The following is a 12,129-nucleotide window of genomic DNA, read 5'->3' on the forward strand; positions in this document are numbered from 1 at the left end:
TTTTTCCGAAATTGTGACCCCGGGGCTTAGGGATTTTTTCAAAAAAATCTTCTTCCGCCGGTTAAGTTGTCGAGGTCTGATTTCTTGTCCTGTGGTAAAAAGCCTTCTGTTTCAATCGCCTAACCTTTCAGGGGAGCATTCACAACCATTGGGCACCATTTTTGAGTGAATTGCCGAAAGTCACATTTTTTCTGAAATTGTGACCCCGGGGCTTAGGGATTTTTTCAAAAAAATATTTTTCCACCGGTTAAGTTGTCGAGGTCTGATTTCTTGTCCTGTGAAAAAAAGCCTTCTGTTTCGACCGCCTAACGTTTCAGGGGAGCATTTGCCACCGTTGGGCACCATTTTTGAGTGAATTGCCGAAAGTCACATTTTTTCTGAAATTGTGACCCCGGGGCTTAGGGATTTTTTGAAAAAACTATTTTTCTGCCGGTTAAGTTCTCAAGGTCTGACTTCTTGTCCTGTGATAAAAAGCCTTCTGATTCAATTGACAAACCTTTCAGGGGAGCATTTGCCACCGTTGGGCACCATTTTTGAGTGAATTGCCGAAAGTCACATTTTTTCTGAAATTGTGACACCGGGGCTTAGGGATTTTTTGAAAAAAATATTTTTCCACCGGTTAAGTTGTCGAGGTCTGATTTCTTGTCCTGTGAAAAAAAGCCTTCTGTTTCGACCGCCAAACCTTTCAGGGGAGCATTTTCAACCGTTGGGCACCATTTTTGAGTGAATTGCCGAAAGTGAGATTTTTTCTGAAATTGTGACCCCGGGGCTTAGAGATTTTTTCAAAAAACTATTTTTCTGCCGGTTAAGTTCTCGAGGTCTGATTTCTTGTCCTGTGATAAAAAGCCTTCTGTTTCAATCGCCTAGCCTTTCAGGGGAGCATTTGCCACCGCTGGGCACCATTTTTGAGTGAATTGCCGAAAGTCAAATTTTTTCCGAAATTGTGACCCCGTGGCTTAGGGATTTTTTCAAAAAAATCTTCTTCCGCCGGTTAAGTTGTCGAGGTCTGATTTCTTGTCCTGTGGTAAAAAGCCTTCTGTTTCAATCGCCTAACCTTTCAGGGGAGCATTCGCAACCACTGGGCACCATTTTTGAGTGAATTGCCGAAAGTCAGATTTTTTCTGAAATTGTGACCCCGGGGCTTAGGAATTTTTTCAAAAAAATCTTCTTCCGCCGGTTAAGTTGTCGAGGTCTGATTTCTTGTCCTGTGGTAAAAGGCCTTCTGTTTCGACTGCAAAACCTTTCAGGGGAGCATTTGCAACCGTTGGGCACCATTTTTGAGTGAATTGCCGAAAGTCACATTTTTTCTGAAATTGTGACCCCGGGGCTTAGAGATTTTTTCCAAAAACTATTTTTCTGCCAGTTAAGTTGTCGAGGTCTGATTTCTTGTGGTGTGAAAAAAAAGCCTTCGGTTTCGACCGCCAAACCTTTCAGGGGAGCATTTGCAACCGCTGGGCACCATTTTTGAGTGAATTGCCGCAAGTCACATTTTTTCTGAAATTGTGACCTCGGGGCTTAGGGATTTTTTGAAAAAAATATTTTTCCACCGGTTAAGTTGTCGAGGTCTGATTTCTAGTCTTGTGAAAAAAAGCCTTCTGTTTCGACCGCTAAACCTTTCAGGGGAGCATTTGTAACCGCTGGGAACCATTTTTGAGTGAATTGCCGAAAGTCACATTTTTTCTGAAATTGTGACCCCGGGGCTTAGAGATTTTTTCAAAAAACTATTTTTCTGCCGGTTAAGTTCTCGAGGTCTGATTTCTTGTCCTGTGGTAAAAGGCCTTCTGTTTCGACTGCAAAACCTTTCAGGGGAGCATTTGCAACCGTTGGGCACCATTTTTGAGTGAATTGCCGAAAGTCACATTTTTTCTGAAATTGTGACCCCGGGGCTTAGAGATTTTTTCCAAAAACTATTTTTCTGCCGGTTAAGTTGTCGAGGTCTGATTTCTTGTGCTGTGAAAAAAAAGCCTTCTGTTTCGACCGCCAAACCTTTCAGGGGAGCATTTGCAACCGCTGGGCACCATTTTTGAGTGAATTGCCGAAAGTCACATTTTTTCTGAAATTGTGACCCCGGGGCTTAGGGATTTTTTGAAAAAAATATTTTTCCACCGGTTAAGTTGTCGAGGTCTGATTTCTAGTCTTGTGAAAAAAAGCCTTCTGTTTCGACCGCTAAACCTTTCAGGGGAGTATTTGTAACCGCTGGGCACCATTTTTGAGTGAATTGCCGAAAGTCAGATTTTTTCGGAAATTGTGACCCCGGGGCTTAGAGATTTTTTCAAAAAACTATTTTTCTGCCGGTTAAGTTGTCGAGGTCTCATTTCTAGTTCTGTGAAAAAAAGCCTTCGGTTTCGACCGCTAAACCTTTCAGGGGAGCATTTGCCACCGCTGGGCACCATTTTTGAGTGAATTGCCGAAAGTCAGTTTTTTTCTGAAATTGTGACCCCGGTGCTTAGGGATTTTTTCAAAAAACTATTTTTCTGCCGGTTAAGTTGTCGAGGTCTGATTTCTTGTCCTGTGATAAAAAGCCTTCTGATTCAATTGACAAACCTTTCAGGGGAGCATTTGCCACCGTTGGGCACCATTTTTGAGTGAATTGCCGAAAGTGAGATTTTTTCTGAAATTGTGACCCCGGGGCTTAGAGATTTTTTCAAAAAACTATTTTTCTGCCGGTTAAGTTGTCGAGGTCTGATTTCTTGTCCTGTGATAAAAAGCCTTCTGTTTCAATCGCCTAGCCTTTCAGGGGAGCATTTGCCACCGCTGGGCACCATTTTTGAGTGAATTGCCGAAAGTCAAATTTTTTCCGAAATTGTGACCCCGTGGCTTAGGGATTTTTTCAAAAAAATCTTCTTCCGCCGGTTAAGTTGTCGAGGTCTGATTTCTTGTCCTGTGGTAAAAAGCCTTCTGTTTCAATCGCCTAACCTTTCAGGGGAGCATTCGCAACCATTGGGCACCATTTTTGAGTGAATTGCCGAAAGTCACATTTTTTCTGAAATTGTGACCCCGGGGCTTAGGGATTTTTTCAAAAAAATATTTTTCCACCGGTTAAGTTGTCGAGGTCTGATTTCTTGTCCTGTGAAAAAAAGCCTTCTGTTTCGACCGCCTAACGTTTCAGGGGAGCATTTGCCACCGTTGGGCACCATTTTTGAGTGAATTGCCGAAAGTCACATTTTTTCTGAAATTGTGACCCTTGGGGCTTAGGTATTTTTTCAAAAAAATATTTTTCCACCGGTTTAGTTGTCGAGGTCTGATTTCTAGTCCTGTGAAAAAAAGCCTTCTGTTTCGAACGCCAAACCTTTCAGGAGAGCATTTGCAACCTCTAGGCACCATTTTTGAGTGAATTGCCGAAAGTCAGATTTTTTCTGAAATTGTGACCCCGGGGCTTAGGGATTTTTTCAAAAAACTATTTTTCTGCCGGTTAAGTTCTCAAGGTCTGACTTCTTGTCCTGTGATAAAAAGCCTTCTGATTCAATTGACAAACCTTTCAGGGGAGCATTTGCCACCGTTGGGCACCATTTTTGAGTGAATTGCCGAAAGTCACATTTTTTCTGAAATTGTGACACCGGGGCTTAGGGATTTTTTGAAAAAAATATTTTTCCACCGGTTAAGTTGTCGAGGTCTGATTTCTTGTCCTGTGAAAAAAAGCCTTCTGTTTCGACCGCCAAACCTTTCAGGGGAGCATTTTCAACCGTTGGGCACCATTTTTGAGTGAATTGCCGAAAGTGAGATTTTTTCTGAAATTGTGACCCCGGGGCTTAGAGATTTTTTCAAAAAACTATTTTTCTGCCGGTTAAGTTCTCGAGGTCTGATTTCTTGTCCTGTGATAAAAAGCCTTCTGTTTCAATCGCCTAGCCTTTCAGGGGAGCATTTGCCACCGCTGGGCACCATTTTTGAGTGAATTGCCGAAAGTCAAATTTTTTCCGAAATTGTGACCCCGTGGCTTAGGGATTTTTTCAAAAAAATCTTCTTCCGCCGGTTAAGTTGTCGAGGTCTGATTTCTTGTCCTGTGGTAAAAGGCCTTCTGTTTCGACTGCAAAACCTTTCAGGGGAGCATTTGCAACCGTTGGGCACCATTTTTGAGTGAATTGCCGAAAGTCACATTTTTTCTGAAATTGTGACCCCGGGGCTTAGAGATTTTTTCCAAAAACTATTTTTCTGCCGGTTAAGTTGTCGAGGTCTGATTTCTTGTGGTGTGAAAAAAAAGCCTTCGGTTTCGACCGCCAAACCTTTCAGGGGAGCATTTGCAACCTCTGGGCACCATTTTTGAGTGAATTGCCGAAAGTCACATTTTTTCTGAAATTGTGACCCCCGGGGCTTAGGGATTTTTTCAAAAAAATCTTCTTCCGCCGGTTAAGTTGTCGAGGTCTGATTTCTTGTCCTGTGAAAAAAAGCCTTCTGTTTCGACCGCCAAACCTTTCAGGGGAGCATTTGTAACCGCTGGGCACCATTTTTGAGTGAATTGCCGAAAGTCAGATTTTTTCTGAAATTGTGACCCCGGGGCTTAGGGATTTTTTCAAAAAACTATTTTTCTGCCGGTTAAGTTCTCAAGGTCTGACTTCTTGTCCTGTGATAAAAAGCCTTCTGATTCAATTGACAAACCTTTCAGGGGAGCTTTTGCCACCGTTGGGCACCATTTTTGAGTGAATTGCCGAAAGTCACATTTTTTCTGAAATTGTGACCCCGGGGCTTAGGAATTTTTTCAAAAAAATCTTCTTTCACCGTTTAAGTTGTCGAGGTCTGATTTCTTGTCCTGTGGTAAAAAGCCTTCTGTTTCGACCGCCAAACTTTTCAGGGGAGCATTTGGAACCCTAGGGCACCATTTTTGAGTGAATTGCCGAAAGTCAGATTTTTTCCGAAATTGTGACCCCGGGACTTAGGGATTTTTTCAAAAAAATCTTCTTCCGCCGGTTAAGTTGTCGAGGTCTGATTTCTTGTCCTGTGGTAAAAAGCCTTCTGTTTCAATCGCCTAACCTTTCAGGGGAGCATTTGCAACCATTGGGCACCATTTTTGAGTGAATTGCCGAAAGTCACATTTTTTCTGAAATTGTTACCCCGGGGCTTAGGGATTTTTTGAAAAAAATATTTTTCCACCGGTTAAGTTGTCGAGGTCTGATTTCTTGTCCTGTGAAAAAAAGCCTTCTGTTTCGACCGCCTAACCTTTCAGGGGAGCATTTGTCACCGCTGGGCACCATTTTTGAGTGAATTGCCGAAGGTCACATTTTTTCTGAAATTGTGACCCCGGGGCTTAGGGATTTTTTGAAAAAAATATTTTTCCACCGGTTAAGTTGTCGAGGTCTGATTTCTTGTCCTGTGGTAAAAGGCCTTCTGTTTCGACCCCCAAACCTTTCAGGGGAGCATTTGTAACCGCTGGGCACCATTTTTGAGTGAATTGCCGAAAGTCAGATTATTTCTGAAATTGTGACCCCGGGGCTTAGAGATTTTTTCAAAAAACTATTTTTCTGCCGGTTAAGTTCTCGAGGTCTGATTTCTTGTCCTGTGATAAAAAGCCTTCTGTTTCGACCGCCTAACCTTTCAGGGGAGCATTTGTCACTGTTGGGCACCATTTTTGAGTGAATTGCCGAAAGTCACATTTTTTCTGAAATTGTGACCCCGGGGCTTAGGTATTTTTTCAAAAAATATTTTTCCACCCGTTAAGTTGTCGAGGTCTGATTTCTAGTCCTGTGAAAAAAAGCCTTCTGCTTCGAACGCCAAACCTTTCAGGAGAGCATTTGCAACCTCTGGGCACCATTTTTGAGTGAATTGCCGAAAGTCAGATTTTTTCTGAAATTGTGACCCTGGGGCTTAGGGATTTTTTCAAAAAAATCTTCTTCCGCCGGTTAAGCTGTCGAGGTCTGATTTCTTGTCCTGTGGTAAAAAGCCTTCTGTTTTGAACGCCAAACCTTTCAGGGGAGCATTTGGAACCTCTGGGCACCATTTTTGAGTGAATTGCCGAAAGTCACATTTTTTCTGAAATTGTGACCCCCGGGCCTTAGCGATTTTTTCAAAAAAATCTTCTTCCGCCGGTTAAGTTGTCGAGGTCTGATTTCTTGTCCTGTGATAAAAAGCCTTCTGTTTCGACCGCCAAACCTTTCAGGTGAGCATTTGCAACCGTTGGGCACCATTTTTGAGTGAATTGCCGAAAGTCACATTTTTTCTGAAATTGTGACACCGGGGCTAGGGAATTTTTCAAAAAAATCTTCTTCCGCCGGTTAAGTTGTCGAGGTCTGATTTCTTGTCCTGTGAAAAAAAGCCTTCTGCTTCGACCGCCAAACTTTTCAGGGGAGCATTTGCAAGCGCTGGGCACCATTTTTGAGTGAATTGCTGAAAGTCACATTTTTTCTGAAATTGTGACACCGGGGCTTAGGGATTTTTTCAAAAAAATATTTTTCCACCGGTTAAGTTGTCGAGGTCTGATTTTTAGTCCTGTGAAAAAAAACCTTCTGTTTCGACCGCTAAACCTTTCAGGGGAGCATTTGCCACCTCTGGGCACCATTTTTGAGTGAATTGCCGAAAGTCAGATTTTTTCTGAAATTGTGACCCCGGGGCTTAGGGATTTTTTCAAAAAACTATTTTTCTGCCGGTTAAGTTCTCGAGGTCTGATTTCCTGTCCTGTGATAAAAAGCCTTCTGATTCAATCGCCAAACCTTTCAGGGGAGCATTTGCCACCGTTGGGCACCATTTTTGAGTGAATTGCCGAAAGTCAGATTTTTTCTGAAATTGTGACCCTGGGGCTTAGGGATTTTTTCAAAAAACTATTTTTCTGCCGGTTAAGTTCTCGAGGTCTGATTTCTTGTCCTGTGATAAAAAGCCTTCTGTTTCGACCGCCAAACCTTTCAGGTGAGCATTTGCAACCGTTGGGCACCATTTTTGAGTGAATTGCCGAAAGTCACATTTTTTCTGAAATTGTGACCCCGGGGCTAGGGAATTTTTCAAAAAAATCTTCTTCCGCCGGTTAAGTTGTCGAGGTCTGATTTCTTGTCCTGTGAAAAAAAGCCTTCTGTTTCGACCGCCAAACCTTTCAGGGGAGCATTTGCAAGCGCTGGGCACCATTTTTGAGTGAATTGCCGAAAGTCACATTTTTTCTGAAATTGTGACCCCGGGGCTTAGGGATTTTTTCAAAAAAAATCTTCTTCCGCCGGTTAAGTTGTCGAGGTCTGATTTCTTGTCCTGTGAAAAAAAGCCTTCTGTTTCGACCGCCAAACCTTTCAGGTGAGCATTTGGAACTGTTGGGCACCATTTTTGAGTGAATTGCCGAAAGTCACATTTTTTCTGAAATTGTGACCCCGGGGCTAGGGAATTTTTCAAAAAAAATCTTCTTCCGCCGGTTAAGTTGTCGAGGTCTGATTTCTTGTCCTGTGAAAAAAAGCCTTCTGTTTCGACCGCCAAACCTTTCAGGGGAGCATTTGGAACCTCTGGGCACCATTTTTGAGTGAATTGCCGAAAGTCACATTTTTTCTGAAATTGTGACCCCGGGGCTTAGGGATTTTTTGAAAAAAATATTTTTCTACCGGTTAAGTTGTCGAGGTCTGATTTCTTGTCCTGTGAAAAAAAGCCTTCTGTTTCGACCGCCAAACCTTTCAGGGGAGCATTTTCAACCGTTGGGCACCATTTTTGAGTGAATTGCCGAAAGTGACATTTTTTCTGAAATTGTGACCCCGGGGCTTAGGGATTTTTTGAAAAAAATATTTTTCCACCGGTTAAGTTGTCGAGGTCTAATTTCTTGTCCTGTGAAAAAAAGCCTTCTGTTTCCACCGCCTAACATTTCAGGGGAGCATTTGCCACCGTTGGGCACCATTTTTGAGTGAATTGCCGAAAGTCAGATTTTTTCTGAAATTGTGACCCCGGGGCTTAGAGATTTTTTCAAAAAACTATTTTTCTGCCGGTTAAGTTCTCGAGGTCTGATTTCTTGTCCTGTGATAAAAAGCCTTCTGTTTCAATCGCCTAGCCTTTCAGGGGAGCATTTGCCACCGCTGGGCACCATTTTTGAGTGAATTGCCGAAAGTCACATTTTTTCTGAAATTGTGACCCCGGGGCTTAGGGATTTTTTCAAAAAAATATTTTTCCACCCGTTAAGTTGTCGAGGTCTGATTTCTAGTCCTGTGAAAAAAAGCCTTCTGCTTCGAACGCCAAACCTTTCAGGAGAGCATTTGCTACCTCTGGGCACCATTTTTGAGTGAATTGCCGAAAGTCAGATTTTTTCTGAAATTGTGACCCTGGGGCTTAGGGATTTTTTCAAAAAAATATTTTTCCACCGGTTAAGTTGTCGAGGTCTGATTTTTAGTCCTGTGAAAAAAAGCCTTCTCTTTCGACCGCCAAACCTTTCAGGGGAGCATTTGTAACCGCTGGGCACCATTTTTGAGTGAATTGCCGAAAGTCAGATTTTTTCTGAAATTGTGACCCTGGGGCTTAGGGATTTTTTGAAAAAAATATTTTTCCACCGGTTAAGTTGTCAAAGTCTGATTTCTTGTCCTGTGAAAAAAAGCCTTCTGTTTCGACCGCCAAACCTTTCAGGGGAGCATTTGCAACCGTTGGGCACCATTTTTGAGTGAATTGCCGAAAGTGACATTTTTTCTGAAATTGTGACCCCGGGGCTTAGGGATTTTTTGAAAAAAATATTTTTCCACCGGTTAAGTTGTCGAGGTCTAATTTCTTGTCCTGTGAAAAAAAGCCTTCTGTTTCGACCGCCTAACATTTCAGGGGAGCATTTGCCACCGTTGGGCACCATTTTTGAGTGAATTGCCGAAAGTCAGATTTTTTCTGAAATTGTGACCCCGGGGCTTAGAGATTTTTTCAAAAAACTATTTTTCTGCCAGTTAAGTTATCGAGGTCTGATTTCTTGTCCTGTGATAAAAAGCCTTCTGTTTCAATCGCCTAGCCTTTCAGGGGAGCATTTGCCACCGCTGGGCACCATTTTTGAGTGAATTGCCGAAAGTCAGATTTTTTCTGAAATTGTGACCCCGGGGCTTAGGGATTTTTTCAAAAAAATCTTCTTCCGCCGGTTAAGTTGTCGAGGTCTGATTTCTTGTCCTGTGGTAAAAAGCCTTCTGTTTCAATCGCCTAACCTTTCAGGGGAGCATTTGCAACCATTGGGCACCATTTTTGAGTGAATTGCCGAAAGTCACATTTTTTCTGAAATTGTGACCCCGGGGCTTAGGTATTTTTTCAAAAAAATATTTTTCCACCCGTTAAGTTGTCGAGGTGTGATTTCTAGTCCTGTGAAAAAAAGCCTTCTGCTTCGAACGCCAAACCTTTCAGGAGAGCATTTCCAACCTCTGGGCACCATTTTTGAGTGAATTGCCGAAAGTCAGATTTTTTCTGAAATTGTGACCCTGGGGCTTAGGGATTTTTTCAAAAAAATCTTCTTCCGCCGGTTAAGTTGTCGAGGTCTGATTTCTTGTCCTGTGATAAAAAGCCTTCTGTTTCGACCGCCAAACCTTTCAGGTGAGCATTTGCAACTGTTGGACACCATTTTTGAGTGAATTGCCGAAAGTCACATTTTTTCTGAAATTGTGACCCCGGGGCTAGGGAATTTTTCAAAAAAAATCTTCTTCCGCCGGTTAAGTTGTCGAGGTCTGATTTCTTGTCCTGTGAAAAAAAGCCTTCTGTTTCGACCGCCAAACCTTTCAGGGGAGCATTTGGAACCTCTGGGCACCATTTTTGAGTGAATTGCCGAAAGTCACATTTTTTCTGAAATTGTGACCCCGGGGCTTAGGGATTTTTTGAAAAAAATATTTTTCTACCGGTTAAGTTGTCGAGGTCTGATTTCTTGTCCTGTGAAAAAAAGCCTTCTGTTTCAACCGCCAAACCTTTCAGGGGAGCATTTTCAACCGTTGGGCACCATTTTTGAGTGAATTGCCGAAAGTGAAATTTTTTCTGAAATTGTGACCCCGGGGCTTAGGGTTTTTTTGAAAAAAATATTTTTCCAGCGGTTAAGTTGTCGAGGTCTAATTTCTTATCCTGTGAAAAAAAGCCTTCTGTTTCGACCGCCTAACATTTCAGGGGAGCATTTGCCACCGTTGGGCACCATTTTTGAGTGAATTGCCGAAAGTCAGATTTTTTCTGAAATTGTGACCCCGGGGCTTAGAGATTTTTTCAAAAAACTATTTTTCTGCCGGTTAAGTTCTCGAGGTCTGATTTCTTGTCCTGTGATAAAAAGCCTTCTGTTTCAATCGCCTAACCTTTCAGGGGAGCATTTGCCACCGCTGGGCACCATTTTTGAGTGAATTGCCGAAAGTCACATTTTTTCTGAAATTGTGACCCCGGGGCTTAGGGATTTTTTCAAAAAAATCTTCTTCCGCCGGTTAAGTTGTCGAGGTCTGATTTCTTGTCCTGTGGTAAAAAGCCTTCTGTTTCAATCGCCTAACCTTTCAGGGGAGCATTTGCAACCATTGGGCACCATTTTTGAGTGAATTGCCGAAAGTCACATTTTTTCTGAAATTGTGACCCCGGGGCTTAGGTATTTTTTCAAAAAAATATTTTTCCACCCGTTAAGTTGTCGAGGTCTGATTTCTAGTCCTGTGAAAAAAAGCCTTCTGCTTCGAACGCCAAACCTTTCAGGAGAGCATTTGCAACCTCTGGGCACCATTTTTGAGTGAATTGCCGAAAGTCAGATTTTTTCTGAAATTGTGACCCTGGGGCTTAGGGATTTTTTCAAAAAAATATTTTTCCACCGGTTAAGTTGTCGAGGTCTGATTTTTAGTCCTGTGAAAAAAAGCCTTCTGTTTCGACCGCCAAACCTTTCAGGGGAGCATTTGTAACCGCTGGGCACCATTTTTGAGTGAATTGCCGAAAGTCAGATTTTTTCTGAAATTGTGACCCCGGGGCTTAGGGATTTTTTGAAAAAAATATTTTCCACCGGTTAAGTTGTCAAAGTCTGATTTCTTGTCCTGTGAAAAAAAGCCTTCTGTTTCGACCGCCAAACCTTTCAGGGGAGCATTTACAACCGTTGGGCACCATTTTTGAGTGAATTGCCGAAAGTGACATTTTTTCTGAAATTGTGACCCCGGGGCTTAGGGATTTTTTGAAAAAAATATTTTTCCACCGGTTAAGTTGTCGAGGTCTAATTTCTTGTCCTGTGAAAAAAAGCCTTCTGTTTCGACCGCCTAACATTTCAGGGGAGCATTTGCCACCGTTGGGCACCATTTTTGAGTGAATTGCCGAAAGTCAGATTTTTTCTGAAATTGTGACCCCGGGGCTTAGAGATTTTTTCAAAAAACTATTTTTCTGCCAGTTAAGTTATCGAGGTCTGATTTCTTGTCCTGTGATAAAAAGCCTTCTGTTTCAATCGCCTAGCCTTTCAGGGGAGCATTTGCCACCGCTGGGCACCATTTTTGAGTGAATTGCCGAAAGTCAGATTTTTTCTGAAATTGTGACCCCGGGGCTTAGGGATTTTTTCAAAAAAATCTTCTTCCGCCGGTTAAGTTGTCGAGGTCTGATTTCTTGTCCTGTGGTAAAAAGCCTTCTGTTTCAATCGCCTAACCTTTCAGGGGAGCATTTGCAACCATTGGGCACCATTTTTGAGTGAATTGCCGAAAGTCACATTTTTTCTGAAATTGTGACCCCGGGGCTTAGGTATTTTTTCAAAAAAATATTTTTCCACCCGTTAAGTTGTCGAGGTGTGATTTCTAGTCCTGTGAAAAAAAGCCTTCTGCTTCGAACGCCAAACCTTTCAGGAGAGCATTTCCAACCTCTGGGCACCATTTTTGATTGAATTGCCGAAAGTCAGATTTTTTCTGAAATTGTGACCCTGGGGCTTAGGGATTTTTTCAAAAAAATCTTCTTCCGCCGGTTAAGCTGTCGAGGTCTGATTTCTTGCCCTGTGGTAAAAAGCCTTCTGTTTCGACCGCCAAACCTTTCAGGGGAGCATTTGGAACCTCTGGGCACCATTTTTGAGTGAATTGCCGAAAGTCACATTTCTTCTGAAATTGTGACCCCCGGGCCTTAGCGATTTTTTCAAAAAAATCTTCTTCCGCCGGTTAAGTTGTTGAGGTCTGATTTCTTGTCCTGTGATAAAAAGCCTTCTGTTTCGACCGCCAAACCTTTCAGGGGAGCATTTGCAACCGTTGGGCACCATTTTTGAGTGAATTGCCGAAAGTCACATTTTTTCTGAAATTGTGACCCCGGGGCTTAGGGATT

This window comes from Podarcis raffonei, chromosome 1 (genome assembly GCF_027172205.1).
Source record: "Podarcis raffonei isolate rPodRaf1 chromosome 1, rPodRaf1.pri, whole genome shotgun sequence".
Classification (NCBI taxonomy): Eukaryota; Metazoa; Chordata; class Lepidosauria; order Squamata; family Lacertidae; genus Podarcis; species Podarcis raffonei.